Source organism: Pleurodeles waltl, chromosome 4_2 (genome assembly GCF_031143425.1).
Source record: "Pleurodeles waltl isolate 20211129_DDA chromosome 4_2, aPleWal1.hap1.20221129, whole genome shotgun sequence".
Lineage (NCBI taxonomy): Eukaryota > Metazoa > Chordata > Amphibia > Caudata > Salamandridae > Pleurodeles > Pleurodeles waltl.
The window spans coordinates 382589040-382608334 of record NC_090443.1 but is presented as its reverse complement, the minus strand read 5'-3'; the positions used below and the strand labels follow the sequence as shown (position 1 = coordinate 382608334).

Here is a 19295-nt window from a genome sequence, read left to right as displayed (position 1 = left end):
GGGGGTGGCAGGAGAGTAGGGGGTGTGGGGGGAGGACTCAGGGTGGGGGAGGGGGGTGTGGGAGACCCCTATCAGTGCCAGGGAAGGAGTTCCCTGGCACTGATAGTGCCTACCGCCATGGATTTCGTGGCGGTTCCAAACCACCCAAAATCCATGGCGGTATGCAGGGTCCTGATAGAGCTGGCGGTCTGGTGACGGCCGCCGGGCTGGAGACCGAAGTCTCCAGCCCAATGGTCGTCACCGCCCTGGCGGTCGGAGTGGAGAAGTGGCGGATGACCATGGCGGTAACCGCCATGGCCATGATTCCATTTTGTTTTTCGCCGGCCTGTTGGCGCTATTACAGCCACTTCTCCCCCGTACGCAAGGGTCGTAATGAGGGCCTAAGACTTTCCCCCTGGGCTGACCAGCGGAAACCAAGGTTTTCGCCGGTCAACTTAGCGGGAAAGTGGCAGCAGCATTTTTGCCATCTCCTAATCAAGCTGACTGCAATGCTGCCGCCCGCAGGCATGGGCAGTGCTGGGGCCTCCCTGTGGCCTGTTCTCCGTCAGCCTTTTCATGGCGGTGAAAACTTCCTTCCATCCAGCATGCCCCTAAGTCTTCTGATAAAAATGGTACTGCACTTATGTGGGTAGGCCTATTGCCTGCAACAGTACGAATCAAACCAATGTCAATGAGGGTACCTTCTGCAAAGACTCCCATTGATGATAGTTTGAGCTGTTCCTGTTGCGAGCACTAGGCCCACTTGGTACAAGTGGGGAAATGCTGGGTAGTAGGAATTTTGTGGTTTCCTTGTGATTCTGGAAGAATATGGCACAGAAATGCAGGGACATTTTTGATTTTAGTCGAAGTTTGAGATTTGCAGGATTCTGTGGGTAAGAAAACTTGATGAGATCCACAAGAGGCACACTGGGGTTCTACTTTACGAAAATATCTAGTGTTGGTAGATTTTCCCTAGAGACAATGTACACCCTGGCAGAGAAGGACAGAAAAGAAAAAAAATTCTGCACAACCATCTATTCCTCAAGCACACACATACTGGTTGGATTTGGCATGAGGGTGAGTGAGGGTGAGTGAAAGGTTCAAAATGTAAAAAATTTTAACAAGAAGTTTCACAAAAATGAAATACACTTTTAATAATTAAAAGTTCAGGGGCGTGGCTTCGTGCGTCAAGATGGCGGTCGCACTCTGAGAGTGCTCTGGACCCCTCCGTCATCCGCCCCAAGAAATGGCCGATACAATACTTTAAAAACCACCCTAAGTGCTCCCACGGGCTCCGGAGCGGCAAAATCAAGATGGCGGCTCGGCCCGCGGCGTTCTGCCGGTCCCGGGGCTTGGGCTGGCCTGCTGATGCGGCCGCTCGCTGAGCGCGACCCGCAGGGCATCTGGGCCGGGTCTGAGCCCCCTGCGAGCGGATGAGCGGTGCGGTCGGGCGGCCGCCTCGGATCGGACCGCCACAGACGACGCGGAGGATGCCTGAGCCGGGCTCCAGCATCCGAACCCCCCCGGCGGGCTGAAAAACAGCGCTACCAGCGAGCACGATCCTCCCGGCGGCCCGTGCCTCGTAAATCAGGTACACGCTGGGCTGGGAGAGAAGTGTACTGTTCCGGAGGAGACTCCCTCGGCTAGGTCACAGATAGAAGCGAGCGAGCAGGGCACTCGCGCTCCCGGCGGCTGACTCCGGGCGCCTGGGGTGAAACGGATGGCACCCCCCCCAGCAAATCAGCGGGCCCCGGGGCCCGACACCAGAACAGAGTGGCTCCCCCCCCCGGGAGAAAAAGAGAGGAGACAAGAGGCCTCAGAACAGGACCCAAGTGAAACAGCTGACAGGGTGGCTGGACACTCCCAGACCCTCCTCTGTCAAAGAGATTACACATAAAACTTTAATAAAACCGGGCCCCCAAGAATGTCAATTCTGAATGCTGGGGAGCGACTCCTCTGAGCCTCGAACATATCGTTAACCACGCCAGCCAACCCGGCCACAGTGACAGGCCGAAGAGGTACTGATGCAGCCATAGGGGGGGAGAAATATTCCGTATTCTCCTGGAGACGCGAAACAAGATCTAGCACAAGACTAACTAATGATTTATCGGCGCGGCCAACAGAGCGGAGTGGACCAGCGGCTGCTGGATGCCGGGGAAGAAACTAAGACAGTGACCACCCGTATGACCTAAATGAGATCACACCGGCGAACTTCCACCGAGACTCCCCCCTGTGAATGCGCTAAGGGTGCGGAACTTAGACGAGGTGGCGGTAAAAGCCGAATAGGCCACCTCCAACCCCCTGAGACAAAATGGGGAAGGACAGAGCGAAAAAACAACCCCCACCCTCCCAGCAAAAAATCGACCAGTTCACAACGCCAGCAGGCCCCAGGGGAGAAGGAGAGACGACCACTGGAGGCCCAGCATTAGATGGAGTGAGTGCTATCCTTCAGGCAATTCAATCATCGCAGTCAGCCGTAGAGACGAAAATTGGGGAAGTGCGTGAGGATATGGGCCTCATCAGGCAAGTTCTCAGAAATGCGGTGAACCGAATCACTGAAGTAGAAGGCCGAGTCTCCTAAACCGAGGACGAACTAGCTGATCTTCGAACCAAAGTGGCCCAGTTGCAGACGCGAACATCCGAGCTGCAGCGCCGTGCGGAGGATGCAGAAAATCGATCGCGACGTAACAACCTACGCTTTGTCGGATTTCCTGAGGGAGCAGAAGAAGATAAAGCCTCAGACTTCTTGGAACATTGGATTAAGACTTGGATGCCAGACCAAACTCTTTCACCCTGGTTTGCGGTGGAACGCGCCCACAGGGCCCTTGCCCCGCGGCCCCCCCCGGGCGGCCCCAGGCGCCCGATGATTGCACGCATCCTCAACTTCAGAGATCGCGACAACATCCTCAAAGAAGCGAGACGGTCGGGGGATCTTCAATGGGAAAACCATAGAATTCTAATATTCCCAGACTACACCCGGGAGGTCCAGACCCGTCGCCGCTCGTACGAACAGGTGAAACAAAAACTTAGAGCCATGCAACTTTCGTTCATACTCCTATTCCCTGCGAGACTCAAAGTCATTGTGGCGGGTAAGGCGCATTTCCTCGAATCCCCGGAGGAGGCATGAGACGGGCTAACCGAGGAGGGCTTGGGGGCTCGCAAAAGACTTATAACAAGAGGGGGGGAACCCTCCCGCGATGATCTCCCACCTACTGGGGGGCCCCGGAGGAGCCGTAAACGCACCAGATCCCGAAAGGGAAGACAAAATGGCCTGGACACTCCCATGGAAAGGGGAGCAGCCGGAGAACCTGGCTCCCGGGGGAAGGGGACGCCCAGCGAGCCCCCAGAGTCACAGAACCAGACACGGGCGGGAGACGATGGCCGCTTGAGCCAATATCCGGTGTTTGGCTGACATGCCACACGGGGCTCCGATTGGGGTGCCGGGGAGGGACCGGAGGGTCCGGGTCGCCCCTGAGAGCCCCCCTCAGGGGGCTTCGCCCGTGACCCGGTCCCTCTCTGGGGTTTGCCAAACTTGGCCTGACTTCTTGCGAATAATTGTAACTGATCCGACTAAATGGAGGGGTCCATCACTCCACTCCTATGACAGCCTCATTGGCTGTTTTGTTCAGGTTGGGGACTAGGGCGACAGATGCTTCCTGGGAGGGAGTATGGGATGGGGGGCGGTTGGGGGGTAAGAAGTTTGAGTTGGGGGTAGATAGCTACAGTTCGATAATTGTTTCTCACAGCTTTAGTAGTGCATCATTACGGTTAAAATGGTCATTCCTGTGTCCGCTGGCAAACACCCGACAACATAAGTCTCCCACACAGTCCACGCAGGGTCCTCACTGACACAAATCATCTCCTGGAATGTGAACGCCCTATTAGATATGATCAAGAGATCCGCAGTAATTAACACTCTCCGTAGGTACTCCCCCTCTGTGCTCCTACTGCAAGAAACCCACCTTCTGGGAACTAAATGCCCTATGCTCGCACGAGGAGGATTCAATAGGGTTTACCACGCAGGCTTCTCCAGAGGCTCCAGAGGAGTGGCCATCCTGCTCCACTGCTTGCTACCTATGGTAATCACATCCACGTTGTCTGACCCGCAGGGCAGATTTGTGGTTGTCTCAGGGTTGCTTTGCGGCTAACCGCTGAACCTCGTATGGGTATACGCCCCCCCAGCGGGAGTTGACGCCTTTTTACTCTCACTCCGCCAGGTAATAGCGGGACTCCCCCAAGGAACCACGTTAGTAGGAGGGGACTTCAACGCGGTCCTAGACCCCAGACTAGACGTATCCGGGGACGTTACTGCAGGCAGGTCCTCCCGAGCCACGAGCCTTAATGGCTGGGCTGAAAGCCTTGGCCTGTGTGAAGTGTGGAGAACTTGGCACCCCAAGGAACGTCAATATACACACACATCGGCCGCTCACTGGGCACATTCCAGAATTGATTTAGTATTCATGCCGGCCCTAGACTTCACCGGCGTCACCGGGGCAGAGATACTTCCTCGAGGGGTGTCGGACCACGCACCCGTGCGAATCCGGCTGGGCGGAGTGGACCCCACTAGGCGCCCAGTATGGCGTCTGAATGCATGGTTCTTGCAAGACAACGACAATACCCTTGAAATTAGGGAACACCTCGCACAATATTTTGAGCTGAATGTAGGAACGGTGCAGTCCTCGGGCACATTATGGGCTGCCTGTAAGGCCACCCTAAGAGGGCATGCTAAATGCCTCCTATGGGCGCGCGAGCGAGCTCGCGATTTGCGAGTGACCGAGTTGGAGGCTGAAGCATTAAAGCTGGAGCGCCAACAAACAACCTCATCTGAGGCCTCTACAATGAGACAGCTTACCAGGTTCCGAGACGAAATCAAACGCTTAGTACTAGAGTCAGCGAAACACATGTGGAGGGCATCATCCGCATGAATATATGGTTGGGGAGACAAAAATGGGAAGCTCCTCCATTGGTTGGCCACTCGCCCCTTAGTTAAGAGAACAATTCCCGAAATTAGGGACGACTCAGGCACCCTCTCTAAAACACCCTTCGAGATTGCTCAGAGCTTCGCTTCCTACTATACACGCCTGTACACAGAGCACCCTCGGCCCACTATGGAAAAAGAATCCCCCCTCCTGAATGACATAACTCTCGCCAGAGTTTCCCAGATGACCAAGGCAAGGATGGATGAGGCAATTAGCATTGCAGAAGTAACCAACGCGATCGCCAGCCTGGCCTCAGGCAAGACCCCAGGGCCAGATGGATTCCCAGTGGAGATATACAAGAAATGTAGTGATATTTTAGCTCCGTACTTACTTAAGATGTATGAGGAAGCTGAACAGAAGGGTCATTTCCCTCCCGGGATCGACCTAGCTACAATTGTAGTGATCCCTAAAACCCAACCTCCATCACAAAACTGTTCGGCATACCGGGTCATTTCACTCCTGAATATCGAGACCAAAGTGCTAGCCTCAATCCTCGCCTCTAGACTAAAAGACACAATGCCCACTTTGGTACACCCTGATCAATGTGGTTTCATGCCTGCTCGCAGCACTAGGCACTGCATTAGGCTATTACATCTGGCCGTGGCACACCGCAAGACCCTGTCACACACTCCACTGCCGTTGCTCTTACTTGACTTCGAGAAAGCATTTGACACAGTGGACTGGTCCTACCTTAAACACGTATTTTAAAAAAACGGATTCGGACCCAAATTCTGGGGCCTGGTGGGACTACTCTACTCTAACCCAACGGCTCATGTCCAAGTAAACGGAGTAGTCTCAGATGCATTCCCTATCAGCCGAGGCACTAGACAGGGCTGTCCATTATCCCCCCTGCTCTTTGCACTAATGATAGAACCCCTGGCAAAACTGGGCTTGGCCGATGTGCCCGGAGGACCGAGTGGAGCTATACGCAGACGATGTCCTGTTATACATCTCTAACCTGGCCAAGAGTGGCCCACGTATTCTGCAAATTCTAGATCTCTTCTCGGAGGCCTCAGGACTGACTCTAAACCCCAATAAATCCCTGCTGGTTCCCCTCCATCAATCGCGCGACTGTGTGGACTGCCAACAAAATATACCTGTGCGGAGGAATAGCTTCAAATACCTGGGGGTACATGTTTCAACGCTCCCTGAATCAACATGGGAGCTCAACATCACTCCACTAACCAAAAAAATCAAAAATGATCTCCAACGATGGAGGGACCTCCCCCTCAACCTACGTGGTAGAATTGCTCTCTATAAAATGATGGTTCTTCCCAGGCTCCTCTATCTCCTCCAAAACTTCCCATACCCTATCCCCATGAAATGGTTTAAAGATATGGACTCGCTAGCGCGCCAGTTCTTATGGAGTGGCACCCGGCCCCGTCTGGCGCTTAAAACTTGCCAGAGAGATGTCTATGAAGGGGGTCTGGGAATGTCCAATATTCATTACTACCACCTTGCGATGCAGTTGTTAGTGATTAATGACTGGATGGGGGGGAGATGGACAGATCAGGCATATCGGCTGGAACTCCAGACATTGAGTTATCCTAGGATTTTTGATGCCCTGTACGGTGGTCCGATCTCGCGCGGGGTCCCAGAGGTGACCGGGGTGGTACTGCAGGGATGGCGGACAGCCCAAAAGGTGTCAGGATGGTGGGGGCGCCTTACCCAGCAGACCCCACTGTGGCATGGGACATACTTAAGAGAGGTAGCGGGCATGGAAGGATTCCAGAAATGGGATAACATAGGTATCTCCACACTGGGAGATGTATGGGAGGGCTCACACATGCGTTCCTTTGAAGGCCTCCTGGAAACCTTTTCGCTAAACAAGATGTAATTCCATAAATATCTCCAGGTCCGTCACGCCCTACTGGCACAGATCGGGACAGGGGACAGGGGACAACATTCCCGAGAGTAGCCCTATGGAGAGGAGGGCATTGATGGGGAATCTGGGTAAGGGTGGCGTCTCCCAGATATATCGCACATTAATCACTTCCACTGCCTGTTCCCTGGAGGGACTTCGTCGGAAATGGGAGGGGTGGGTGGGTCCTGTGGAAGAGATGGACTGGAATGAAGCATTGGCAGCTCCTCACACCTTAACGATGACGACTCGTCTCCGACTAATTCAGACTTACTATCTCCATGCGGCCTACCTTACACCCGCCAAACTGCACAAGGCGGGTCTCCGACCCACAGCTGACTGCCCCCGGTGTATGAGCCCAGATGCCGATTTCTTCCACATGGTATGGACATGCCCAGCTATTAAAACCTATTGGGGGGGTTATCTCGCGAGAGATCTCAACGGCCCTGCGGGTAGACACGGAGTTGTCACCATTGACATTCCTGCTAGGGATCATGGAAGACTCTGGACTGAGAAGACCAGAACGAACTTTCCTGGGGTGGCATGCCTAGTAGCCAAAAGAGACATCATGACGGACTGGAAGGCCAATAAAGCACTGGCTCTGACTAAATGGAGCCGGGGGGTGGATTGGTGTGCTCAATGTGAAAAGCTAGTATACGAGGCTAGAGGTTGCCCGGAAAAATATAACAAGGTCTGGGGGAAGTGGGAAGCCACAACAGATTACCCCCCACTACAAACTGACTGACATACCAAGAGGGTGAGCCGGAGCACACAGACCCTTCCCCCCCACCCTAAATGGGATGAGGTACTTACGAGATACGTCACCGTAGAGATGCACAATCTACGCGCACAAGGTGTCGTCTGGGACATTAGGATTGACCACTGTTTGGTGCCCGTTGGCGCCCATTTATCTATATGTATAATTGTCTTATTTGTTTATTCTTTTTGCAAAATCAATAAAATTTCTTTAAAAAAATAATAATTAAAAGTTCAATAAATTGAACCAATGACTCCTAGCTCGTGAGCTGTAAAGCCGACACAAGCCACCAACCGTTAAACAGGCCATTCACACACCTTTCATCCTTAACACTCACAAAATCATTCACACCACTAGTCGCGGGGTTCAGCACATTGCAACACTCACATCAACAACCAGCACCATTCATATGGCCACATGACTGACAAAGTAATCACACCGGCTGGTGGCTGACAGAATGTGTGGACTGGTGTTTGGCTGGCAATGTGTGTATAGTGACCAGAAACAAGTCACTACACACACGTCGCCAGCCTAATGCCTGCTCACACACACCACCAGCCAAGCGCCAGTCCACACACACTGCCAGCCAGACCCCAGTCCTCACACACCGCCAGCCAGGCACCAGTCGACATACACCGCCCTCACTTTTTTTGTAACAAAGAAAAATGCAAAACAATATGAAGGAGACGAAAAACCAACTATGACCTTAAATACAAGTGGTCTAACAAAATACATCAAACTCCTGCCAACTGTAAAACTGATCAAAAAATAAAAAATAATACAGATCAGTCAATTCACTTTCATGCTCACGGTTACTCCTAATAATTTCATTGCGTATGGTACAATTTAAAATATGCGTGCACACATAGCCCAGGATTAAAAGGGCACTTAGGTCACTTCATACGACTCTCCTTCTGCATGCATCTTCAGACACAGACTCTACATCTCCTACAGCAAAGGTTTTTTTGGGATGTGGGAGGAGTGTAATAAGGAAAGTGGCGATATTTCAATCCAGCCACATCCCTCACCACTTCAGCTCTGGGAACACTTGCCTGTCCAACTACAACAGACTGCCTATCACAGACTGCTGAAACTGAACAAAAGTCATTTTTGAATCTGAGGAACAGTCTTTGAATACAACAAAAGTATTGAAGGTTGCTAAATGAAAGAAATGGATAACCAAATTCTTATGCCAAAAGTAAGCCTTACAAACCTCAGTGTAAGGCTCAAATCTCTGATCTACTCTTACTACACCACCCATGTACTTATTGTAGTCGAAAATGCACACAGGTTTGCACACTTTAGCAGACTGACACCAAACAGTCACAGGCAAAGTAGTTTCATCATGAATTATTCTCAGCATGTGGACATCACTCATGTCTGAAAAGTTCACAGCTAGAAGTTAATCAATACGTAAGGCACTGCACTGTTCCCTCTGAATCTTTTTACATACAAGCTCTGTAAGGTGACCTTTACGGTTATGGTGAGTTATTCCACAAGTAGCAGTGTCCACTCTGAACAATTCTTTGAACAATTTCACACCAGTGAAGAAGTTATCTACATATAAATGGTGATCTTTATTTTAAAAAACTCCTCTCCGAGTTCCCACACATTTTTCTCACTGACTCCAAAAGTGGACGGGAACCAGTGAGATCAATAGATCAATCTTTACAAGTGTACACCCTGAAATTATAGACCTATTCAGTACTACTCTCTCTGTCAGCATGTACATCTTAATTCCATATTATGCCCTCAGCTAGGGATGTACTGCCCAAAAACAAACGTTCCTTGAACAAGACAAAAGGCTCATTCACATCTATTTCTTACCCTGGAACACAGATCTCTGAAAAGCAATCTACAAATTGATCAAGAACAGGCCGAATCTTGAAGAGACTGTCACAATCAGGGTGATCTTGTGGCAATGGTGAAGCATTATAACCAAATGCAGGGTCCAAAACAGAAGCAAATATCGATCCTGACTCATGGTTGCAGTAAATGTAGCCATTGCCATCAAGGGACTAGTAGACTAATATGAGGACAGCGACAGCTTCCTTATCAAGCCCATCAAAAAAGATTAAACCCTAGAACTTCTTCAACTCATCCAAATTTCTGGGTGTCCACCGGCTAGCACTAGAGTGGGGTTAAAGTCCGGCACTGTTGTCCCTCAAATACTATTCAGCATGCAAATTTGTCAATCTCATCCAAAAATACATTGTTCACAAGCAACTAAAAGAAATGTATAGGCAAAAGGTTTTCAGTATCCACTCTACACCCTGCAACAATAGTAAAGGCAGGCAACACAGGCTGCACCATGTTTGGGGCAACTCAAAGTTCAGCACTTCGAATGGGAAACCTTTCAGCCCCAGGCTGCTATCCAGATGCCTCTTCCTGCACTATCAGCATATCAGTGTCCTCCTCTAAATGAGGCACTTCCTACACACTGATAGGGGCTTCATCATCAGATGAGCCCTCTCGAACAGAAAATTCACTGCCAGAATTATGGGCTACCTCCTCTGTCACAGATGCAGAGTCCCTCTCAGAACCATAGTCAGAGGAAGATTCGAAGAGCAAACCAACAATCTGCTGAGTGGTAATCCTGCAGCTAGCCATAATCCTTGCTAATAAGAGTAAAATAAGAAATAAGTCAACAATAACCATTACTATGTAAAATAAGTAGTATACAAAGTGTAGTTTTATCAAACAGATATTAAAACTGCTGGCATCTAGTAATCTGGAAGGAAAAGTCAGTCAACATAAAGCACACAAAGAGAGATATACTCAAAAATGATACCATTCACTTGCCAAAGACAGCTAGACTGAAGATCACCTGCACCTACCTTGCACAGACACAGCAAACACCAACGATATCCCACTATAAAGGAACAATGAAAGTAAATGACACACAAGACAACACAATACGCATCTTGCACAAATCCAAAGAGAATATGGCACACAATAAAACAGAAACTAAATATGCTGCTATTATTACACCATTTTAAAAAACACATTCATGAAGGGCAATTATACTTATTTGAGGTAAACGGTACAAAAAATGTTTTATTATTAATAACATGCAACTACACAAACTGCAGATCTACTAGTGTTGAAACCACAAGCAGAAGCTGTCTCCAAGGAAGGCACAAAGCAGACGAGAAATTGCCACACTATTGGGGAGTGGTCCTTACCCCAGCTAAACACCACTTCACACAGACCACTATCCAAAAGCCAGCTACACACATCGCCAGCCAGAAGTCAGTCTACACACACTGCGAGCTAACTCTCCAGTTGAAACACACCATCAGCCTAACAACAGTCCACACACTCTGCCAGCTAAATCTCAGCACACACAGGCAGCCAAATGTCAGTACACGCAGACCGTCAGCTGAACTCTAGTTCACACACAAAAAAAAACTTTCCTTGGCATCTAGGGTAGATGGGCCTAAAAATACTGACTGATCTGCCCTGGAGGGGGAGGACAGAAAATGGCCATAATGTTGCCCCAATAATGGGGAGCCACCCTTGCACAAAGGGCCGCACTCCAACATATAAATAACATCATCCATGGTGTCAAGTAGATTTCTGCCCCCCATGGAGGCGGGTGGCTGTAAAAATGTGGCCAATCTGCAACTGGGACGGCAAGAAACAGCCACAATATAGTCCCCATAGTTGGAAGTGGAAGGGGCTGCTCCTCAACATATAAAATAGAAAATCCCTAATGTTTAGTGGCTTTCTGCACTCTCTGGGGGAAGATAGGCCTAAAAATATGGCCGATCCGCCCCCAGGAGGTGGCAGAAACAGCCAAAATACATGCTCTAAAAAGGGAGCGACCCTTGCCCAAGGGGCCACTCCTCCAAAGAAAAGAAAATCCCTGGTGGCCCAATGGGTGCATTCCTGCTGCGTGATCGCGGTCCCACCTGCGATCTTTCAGCAGGAATGCATTGTAGAAAGACACTCGGGGAAAGGAAAAACTCTTTCCTTCCCCTGTGCCTCGCTGCCCTCCTTGGTCCCTCCCCAGAAGAAAAACATACCTGTTTCCTTCAATGCACTGGAAGCACATGGCTGCCAGCATGTCTTGGCAGCTTTTGATGATGTCGGAGTGCGGCTAACCGGCTGATGTCTACAGATCACCAAGGGGGATTGGGAGTGGCAACAGAAGTGCTTCTGCTGCCACCCAGAATGGAGGCATGTTGCAGGGGGAGGCCATGAAGGGAGCACTCCCAATGCGGGTGAGTGTGAAGAGATGGCTCAGATCCATCCCCAGCACACGCCCACCATGGCTGAGGACGGCTCTGAGCCGTCCTCAGCATAGAAGGGGTTAAATGTTATAAACTGCTCCCAATATACCAAAATACAATTTAACAAAAGAATTTCACACTAAAATCGGTAAACATTCACACTCCAACATAAAAATTTGGAGAGAATTTTGGAGACTAAAGGGCTGACATTTACTATTCCCACTCCCATCTAAACCAATTTGGGGAAGGTGTTTGACACTACAGGGTTGACATTTACTATTACCACTCCAGTCTAAAGCAATTTTGGGAAGATATTGGACACTTACAGGGTGACATTTACTATTTCCATTATAACCTAAAGTATTTTAGGCATGGTGTTGGACACTAAAAATATAGTTACACATTCAATACACCATACTAACACATAGGACCTCATTCTGATGCTGGAGGTCTTGAAACCACCAGCCTCGCTGTGGCGGTCAGGACCACTGCTGCTGTGGCGGTCCGACCACCACATTAAGACCCTGGTGGTCAGACTGCCAGGTTACCACCATCTCTGTCGGGATCAGTGATCCTGACGGGCTGCCGGTGGCAGAAGTTTAAAGCGGTTCTGCATGCTGATTATGACCTGGCTCTCCGCCAGCCTTTTCATGGCGGTTTTACTGCCATGAAAAGGCTGGCGGAGGACAGGTGCAAGGGCCCATGCACTTAGCATGGGAAATGCAGGGGTCCCCCTGCCCAGCACCCTCGCAGTGTTTACTGTCTGCTTGGCAGACAGTGGACTTTGCAGGGGTGCTGGTGCACCCTGCTGGCGACAGCATTGCAACCGGCTCGATTAGAAGCTGGAGACAATACTGCTGTCACTTTCCTGCTAGACTGACTAGTGGAAACCTTGGTTTCCACCAGTCAGCCCTTGCAGGAAAGTCTTAATGGGTCTGGCGGGGAGGAAGTCAGTGTGGTGGCAACCTCCCCGTCGGACGTTTGACGGACGGGTCTTCCCGTTCGCTGAACACCTAATTAGGCCCATAATTTTTGATGTATAAAATAAACAATTATGTAGAAGACACAATAATCCAAACAAAAAAACTATATATTTAAAATTAAACATTAACATATAAAGTATGTTAATCAATGTTGATAATTAATATGTTTATAAATATTTATTAATATTCCTAAAATGTGAAGCATAACATAAGACAAATTTGTAATCTAAAATTGAAAATCATAAAATTAAAAAAAGAAACTGCATTTCAAATTATATATGAGAGATAGTTTTTATTAAATTAAAATGAATACATTTTAAAATATATATTCCCAACAACAGAACTTATTTCAGTAATACAAATACTAAAAATGTCATTATTAAAATTGTGTTTAATAAATATAAATAAACCTACACCATGCAAATTGTCAACAAAATCTTTCCTTGTACATCATAAGTAATACATATTTATTCAATGTCCATTATTTAATTAGACAACATTCAAAACATTTTTAAATAAATGTACAAATAAATGTAAACGTTCTTCCAACATTTTTTTTAATAATGACATTATAGTCCTTAATATTTAAACAAGCCATAAAAATATTTCAAAATTTCAAAAACAGTATTAAAAAATGTAAAACAATATTCTGAACTTCAATATTTGCATCAACATTTTTGACGTCCTGATTATCTTGACACAGTATTTTTGTATCATGACATTTTTAACCGATATTTTGTGCAAACACTGTTGATTAATTAGCCACCCAAAGATAAATTTGCAATGTATTTTCAAGTATTAAAAATCTGTAGTGAGCATTTTTTTATCTCAATCGGTTGAAAGGAAACCTGTTTCCACAATAATATTTTAAAGGCCCTGCTTGTGATGTTCTAAAAGAAAATGCAAAAAAGGATTGTAGATTTAAGTCAATGTAGTGATTATTGAAAGATGACACAGATATTAAGTTTTGAAAAAGAAACAAAGTTAAAATTGGGGTCATTTATAAACTGCTGCACTTTGTTGTAGATTTGTTGGTTTTCCATATATTGAAAAGTAGCTGCAACCTATTCGGTCTGATTCATTTGGTGAGCCCAGCTACCTCACAGGTAACTATGTTCAAGTCAATTAGTTACAGGCATGCCTATCTCTTAAAAAATGCTTTTGTTATGTACATGTACCAGGTGTCTTGCATCTCCAGCTTTAATGTCATGCCTGCTCAAAATATTGAGGGCTGCCGTTGGTTTTATACATATATGCTGACAAGAAGGCTCATTGAGTTAAAAATTGCCGCTGATGTCAACTGTAATCTACTGCAAGACCAACTCAGCCTTTTGCTCTTCAGAGTCCAAAAAAATGAGGACAATTGACTAAAGTTGAATAACGTTATATATAGTACATAGAAATGGGAGAATTGTTGTATTAATTACTTGTATAGAAACAAATTATTGATATTTTTATTACAGATAGCCATGACCGCAGCGCAGTGTCTTGAATGTGTTGTTCTTCGTAACCAGCATGGAAAACCTTACTATATGGTGCGATTTGTATAGGACCAGAATTCGGAGTACTGCAGAATACAGCAAGGACTCAATTTTGCATGATGGAAGGATGTAGTAAGATTGGCATTCCTGCCTAACCAAGACAAATGCTAACCTGTCATAGAAATTAAATTGAATGAAATATCAAGAATTGCAACAGAAGAAAACTGAGGCAGAGCCAGCGTGTCATGGGTTCTTGTGCAAGGAAGGAAAATGCCTCCTTGCTGTTATTTGAATTGAAAAATATATCAATAATCATGATTCAGTGAGCCTACAAGCTCTCTGTGCCCAGGTACTGCTGCACCAGTGGAAGCCACGCCCCTGCATAGAGGCCTGAACTTGGTTACCCCGCAGGAAGGAGGAGAGATTTGTATGTTATGGGTTGGTTTGTCACATGCATACTTCTGAGCTTCGGCTCTCCCTGATAGAGTGGTAAAACATGCAGCCTTAAGATGCCGCCAGTAGGTGGCGGTAAGATTCAAGATACAGCCCAACAAAAAAAGGAGGGAAATTCTTTATTTTTGGGTACTTCATTCAAGACAAACTTAGGAGTTTGGGGCTTCCTCCGTGGGACCGCCAAACCCACAGGGAGGATACAACCGCCATGGTGGTAACCTTCCCCCCAAGCACATTACATTGTCCCACCGTGCTGACCAGCATGAACATTGTAATACGCGTTCCCACTGGGCTGACAGTCGGAAACAGTGTTAGGATATTGGCCCCGACTCCCTTAAGGGAGCCGAGGCCAAAATCCTACCACTCCAGCATCCTCGGAATGTGTACTGTCTGCAAAGCAGACAGTGCCCATTCTGATGGTGTTTGGCAGGTGAGCACTACACTGCCCATGACATGGTTGTGAGCAATAGAGGGGACCCCTGTGACCCTGAGCTTTTCCTCCCCGCCATGAAAAAGCTGGCGGAAAGAGAGGCTGTAATCAGCCAGGTGGCGCTGAGTTCAGAGCCGCCATGGCTGGTTGCAAGCATGACTGCTGTCATGCCGTCAGGATCCATGTTCCCGGAGAGGACTCTGTCCCGACCTCCAAAGTTGTAATTTGGTAGTCGGCCCACCAAAGCCGCGGCAGTCCATACACCACCGCAAATTTGGGGGTCTCATGACTACCAAACTCGTAATGAGGCGCAAAATATCAAATCCCAGACTACCAAGCTTTATTCTGCCACCCTGAAACATTTTCATATAAACAACGCACATACGTTTATTTTAGCCATCATTTTGTACCTTTGCACCACAATGGCTGTTGTATTGAAAATGCATACATTTACCTAACGTCATTCCCCTAGAATGAGAACCTTCGACCGAGCTGCCCACGCTTCTCACAAAAACCTAAAAGTACAGAGTGGGCAAAGTCTCCAACAGGCAAGTCCATACCTAGTGGCCAGCCCAAAAGCAACGTCAGCAGTTTTTTAAAACATAGGGGCATGTTTACAAGAAAGTGGCGCATCAGCTATGATGCGCCACTTTTCTTGCGTTGCCCTGTGCCCCCGAAAGTCACCATGGCACCATAATTTATGACGCTATTGTGGCGCTTTACTGGATTAGCACCATAAATTATGCTGCTACTTCAGCAAAGCACAGGGAGGCCCATAGATTATTATGGGAGTGTCAGTTTAACACCTGCCCTTAACAAGCATTAAAAATGACAGAAAAAATGGCACAGTGCAATCTTGTAAATTTCACTACACCATTTTTTTGGTCCTCCCTGCGTGGGAACGCCCTCCTTGCATACATTATACCTGGCGTAGGTATAATGTGGCACAGGGGTTACAAAGTGGCGCAATGCATGCATTGCACCACTTTGTAAACATAGTGCAAGGTGGGGGCCTTCTTAAATGCCTCCTTGGTGTAAAAAAAAAGACTCTAGAGCAGCGCAAGGGGCTTGTAAATATGCCCCATAGTTTAGTCATTTATGTAAGGTGCCTCAAGGCTGCTCCTCATATTTCTTCTATTATAATTCTGCTGTGAACCTGCAAATAATTCACTGTTTCGACTCTTTTAATAATAGAGAGGGCCTGGGTGAAAAAACGCTTTCTGAGATCATGGTAGCTTTTGAACCCAAGCTCTGTCTACCTCTTCCCTCCCCCCAGGCTCCTATATGATCAAGCGGCCCACCTTATCAGTCCTGAGAGTGTTCACATTTTCGGTCGGAATAGGGGACATAGGCCTTGGAGTATGGAAATCCGAAGGCATACTCCCGCAGTCTGGCTCAGGGGTTTGTTTGCTTCACTCCACCTGCCTTGAACCCAGGGGTGAAACGCAGGCATGTGCAAGGTAGGGTGACCACCCGTCCGTAAATTTCACGGACTGTCCTTAATTTCGCCCTGCTGTCCGTTGTCCGTGATGAAAGTCTTCACGGACAGCATTTGTCCGTAATTTCAGCCTTTCACCTAAAGGACAACGGAGGCAGGGCAAAATTACCGGCAGATCAATTTCCCCAGCTGGAATGAAGGGCAGGGAGCCTCCTGTGTTCTGAGGGAGGGGCAGACAGATAAGAAAAGGCCTTCTTGGCAGGGTGTCTCCTTCCCTAAAGAAATGCAAATATGGATAACTGGTAAATCTGCAAATGTAAAGGGGCTTGAAAACCTGCATTGACTTTAATCAAAGGAGTCACTTGAAGCTTTCTGATGGCAAAGATATTTTCTTTTAGATAGGTACTGTAATGGTGAGCTGTAGAGTGTGTGGTTTTAATGGACTGTAATAAATTTTATACCTAATACTAACATTTTTTATATTATTCACATCTGTATTTGAGAAGCACTTTTTTTTATTTAACCAAACTGTATTTGCGCATTTTGTAGCAGCTTATATTAGGATGTAATTGTATTTAAATAGCGCTTACTACCCCTGATGAGGCATCGAATACATATTTAAAATAAGGACTAACACATTCACAGTCCTTTCAGGAACCTCGGTACCTCATAGTACTAAAAAACATTGGCAAAGCCAATAGGTCTTGTTTACGTAAGAGTTATTGGCTTTGCCAATGTGTTTTAGCCATGTTATGCACCAAAGTGGCTGCTGTTCAACATGGCTAAAAGTTAGTGGCATAGTGGTGTGGAGTGGAGTAGAGTGGCATAGGAGCAGTGGCGTAGAGCCCAGTGGTGCAGAGTACAATGCATGGGGGGGTACAGTGCAGTTGTTTAGAGTGCATTGGCGTACAGTGCAGTGGTTTAGAGTGCAGTGGCATGGAGTGGCGTGGGACAGAATAGAGCGGCATAGAGTGCAGTGTAGTAGAGTGGCAGAGAGTGCAGTAGTGCAGAGTGGTACAGTGGCATAGAGTGCAGAATAGACTCGAGTGGCAGAGAGTGGAGTGTAGAGTGGTACAGTGCAGAGTAGAGTGTAGTGGCGTAGATTGCAGTGGCATAGATTGCAGTGCCATAGAGTGTAGTGGCGTAGATTGCAGTGGCATAGAATGCAGTAGTACAGAGTAGATTGGTGTACAGTACAGTGGCGGAGAGTGCAATGTTGCAGAGTAGAGTGTCAGTGCAGTGATGTAAAGTGGAGTAGAGCAGCACAGAGAGCAGTGGCAGAGTACAGTGGTGCAGAGTAGAGGGCAGTGACATACAGTGCAGCTGTTTAGGGTGCACTGACAGAGTGCAGTGGCATGGGGCAGAGTAGAGTAGCATAGAGTGCAGTGGAATAGAGAGTATTGGTGCAGAATGTAGTAGTACAGAGTAGAGTGGTGTAGAGTATAGTAGAGGCCAGTGAAGTGTTGCAGAGTAAAGTGTCAGCGTGCTGTGGTGTAGAGTGTATTGAACTAGAGTGTACTGGTCAGAGTGGCGTAGAGTGCAGTGGCGTAGAAGAGATTGTTTCAGAGTAGAGTGCAGTTGCATAGAGTGGAGAGGTTCAGGGTAGAGTGCAGTGGCATAGAATGCAGTGGCACAGAGTGCAGTGTGGCGTAAAGTAGATTGTTTCACAGTGGAGTGAAGTGGCTTGGAAAGGTGCAGGGTAGAATGGAGTTGCAAAGAGTGGCATAGAGTGTGATGGCATAGAGTAAAGTGGTGTAGTGTGCCATGGCATACAGTGCAGAGATGCAGATTAGATTAAAGTGACGTACAGTGTATTGATGTAGAGTGCAGGGGCATAGAGTTGAGTGTTACAGAGTAAAGTGCACTAGCATAGAGTGTATTAGCTTAGAGTGCAGTGGCATATAGTGCAGTGTTGCAGAGTGACATAGAGTGGAGTTGTGCAAACTAGATTGGTGTTGCCTAGACTGGAGTGGTATGGCGTGCAGAGGAGCAGAGCGCAGTGGTGTAGAGAGGCGGAAAGTGCATTGGCATAGAGTAGAGTGGTACAGAGTAGAGTAGAGAGGCATAGTGTGAAGTAGCAGAGTGCAGTGGCAAAATGTGGAGTGGTTCAGAATGGAGAAGAGTGCAGTGCAGTGGCATGGAGTGGCATAAAGTGGAGTGATACAGAGTAGGGTGCAGTGGTGTGGAGTGGTGCAGAGTGGAGTGTAGTAGCACACTGCCATTTCAGACAACACATTTTTTATTGAAATGATCATTACATTTGCACAGACGTACAGTTTTTCAAATCAAACTATACTCTGCACAGACGATGATGTGTGGAAATTACATCACCTAATGCAATGATTTGTTTTAATCATATAAAGGTATTTGTTTCCAGCACAGTTAAGGATTAACACAAATGTGCTTCATTTGTACTCCTAATTCTGTTATATATTCTGTAGTTAAATGTTGTCATGTGATAGAAAAAACTCTTTTCTAACCCCAGTATCCATCTAGATTGTCACATAAATCCTCTCACCTTGAAGAAAGAGAAAGAAGAGTAAACACTAAGTTCCCACAGAAATCAGAGCCTGACATTTGACTTTGTTCTTTGAGTGCACAGCAAATGTGATGAGATAAGAACAAGATTTACAGGCCTGTTTACCGAAAGGGAGCACTCGGAAGGATACTGTAAATAAGGTTTGCGCAAAGGAAGGAAT

At 47.4% G+C, this 19295-nt stretch overlaps 1 protein-coding gene across 2 annotated transcripts in view; it reads left to right on the top strand.

Moving 5' to 3' along the window:
- Positions 1–19295, top strand: part of LRRC52 (leucine rich repeat containing 52) — a 212113-nt gene that overhangs the window by 84282 nt on the left and 108536 nt on the right. Inside the window, exon 3 of one of the 2 annotated variants that reach the window (XR_011202788.1) lies at positions 13821–13900. The exons of the other annotated variant lie outside the window; for it this stretch is intronic. The gene's annotated coding sequence lies outside the window, so the exon portion shown is untranslated. The remainder of the gene's footprint in view (positions 1–13820; positions 13901–19295) is intronic. 2 annotated transcript variants of the gene reach the window in all.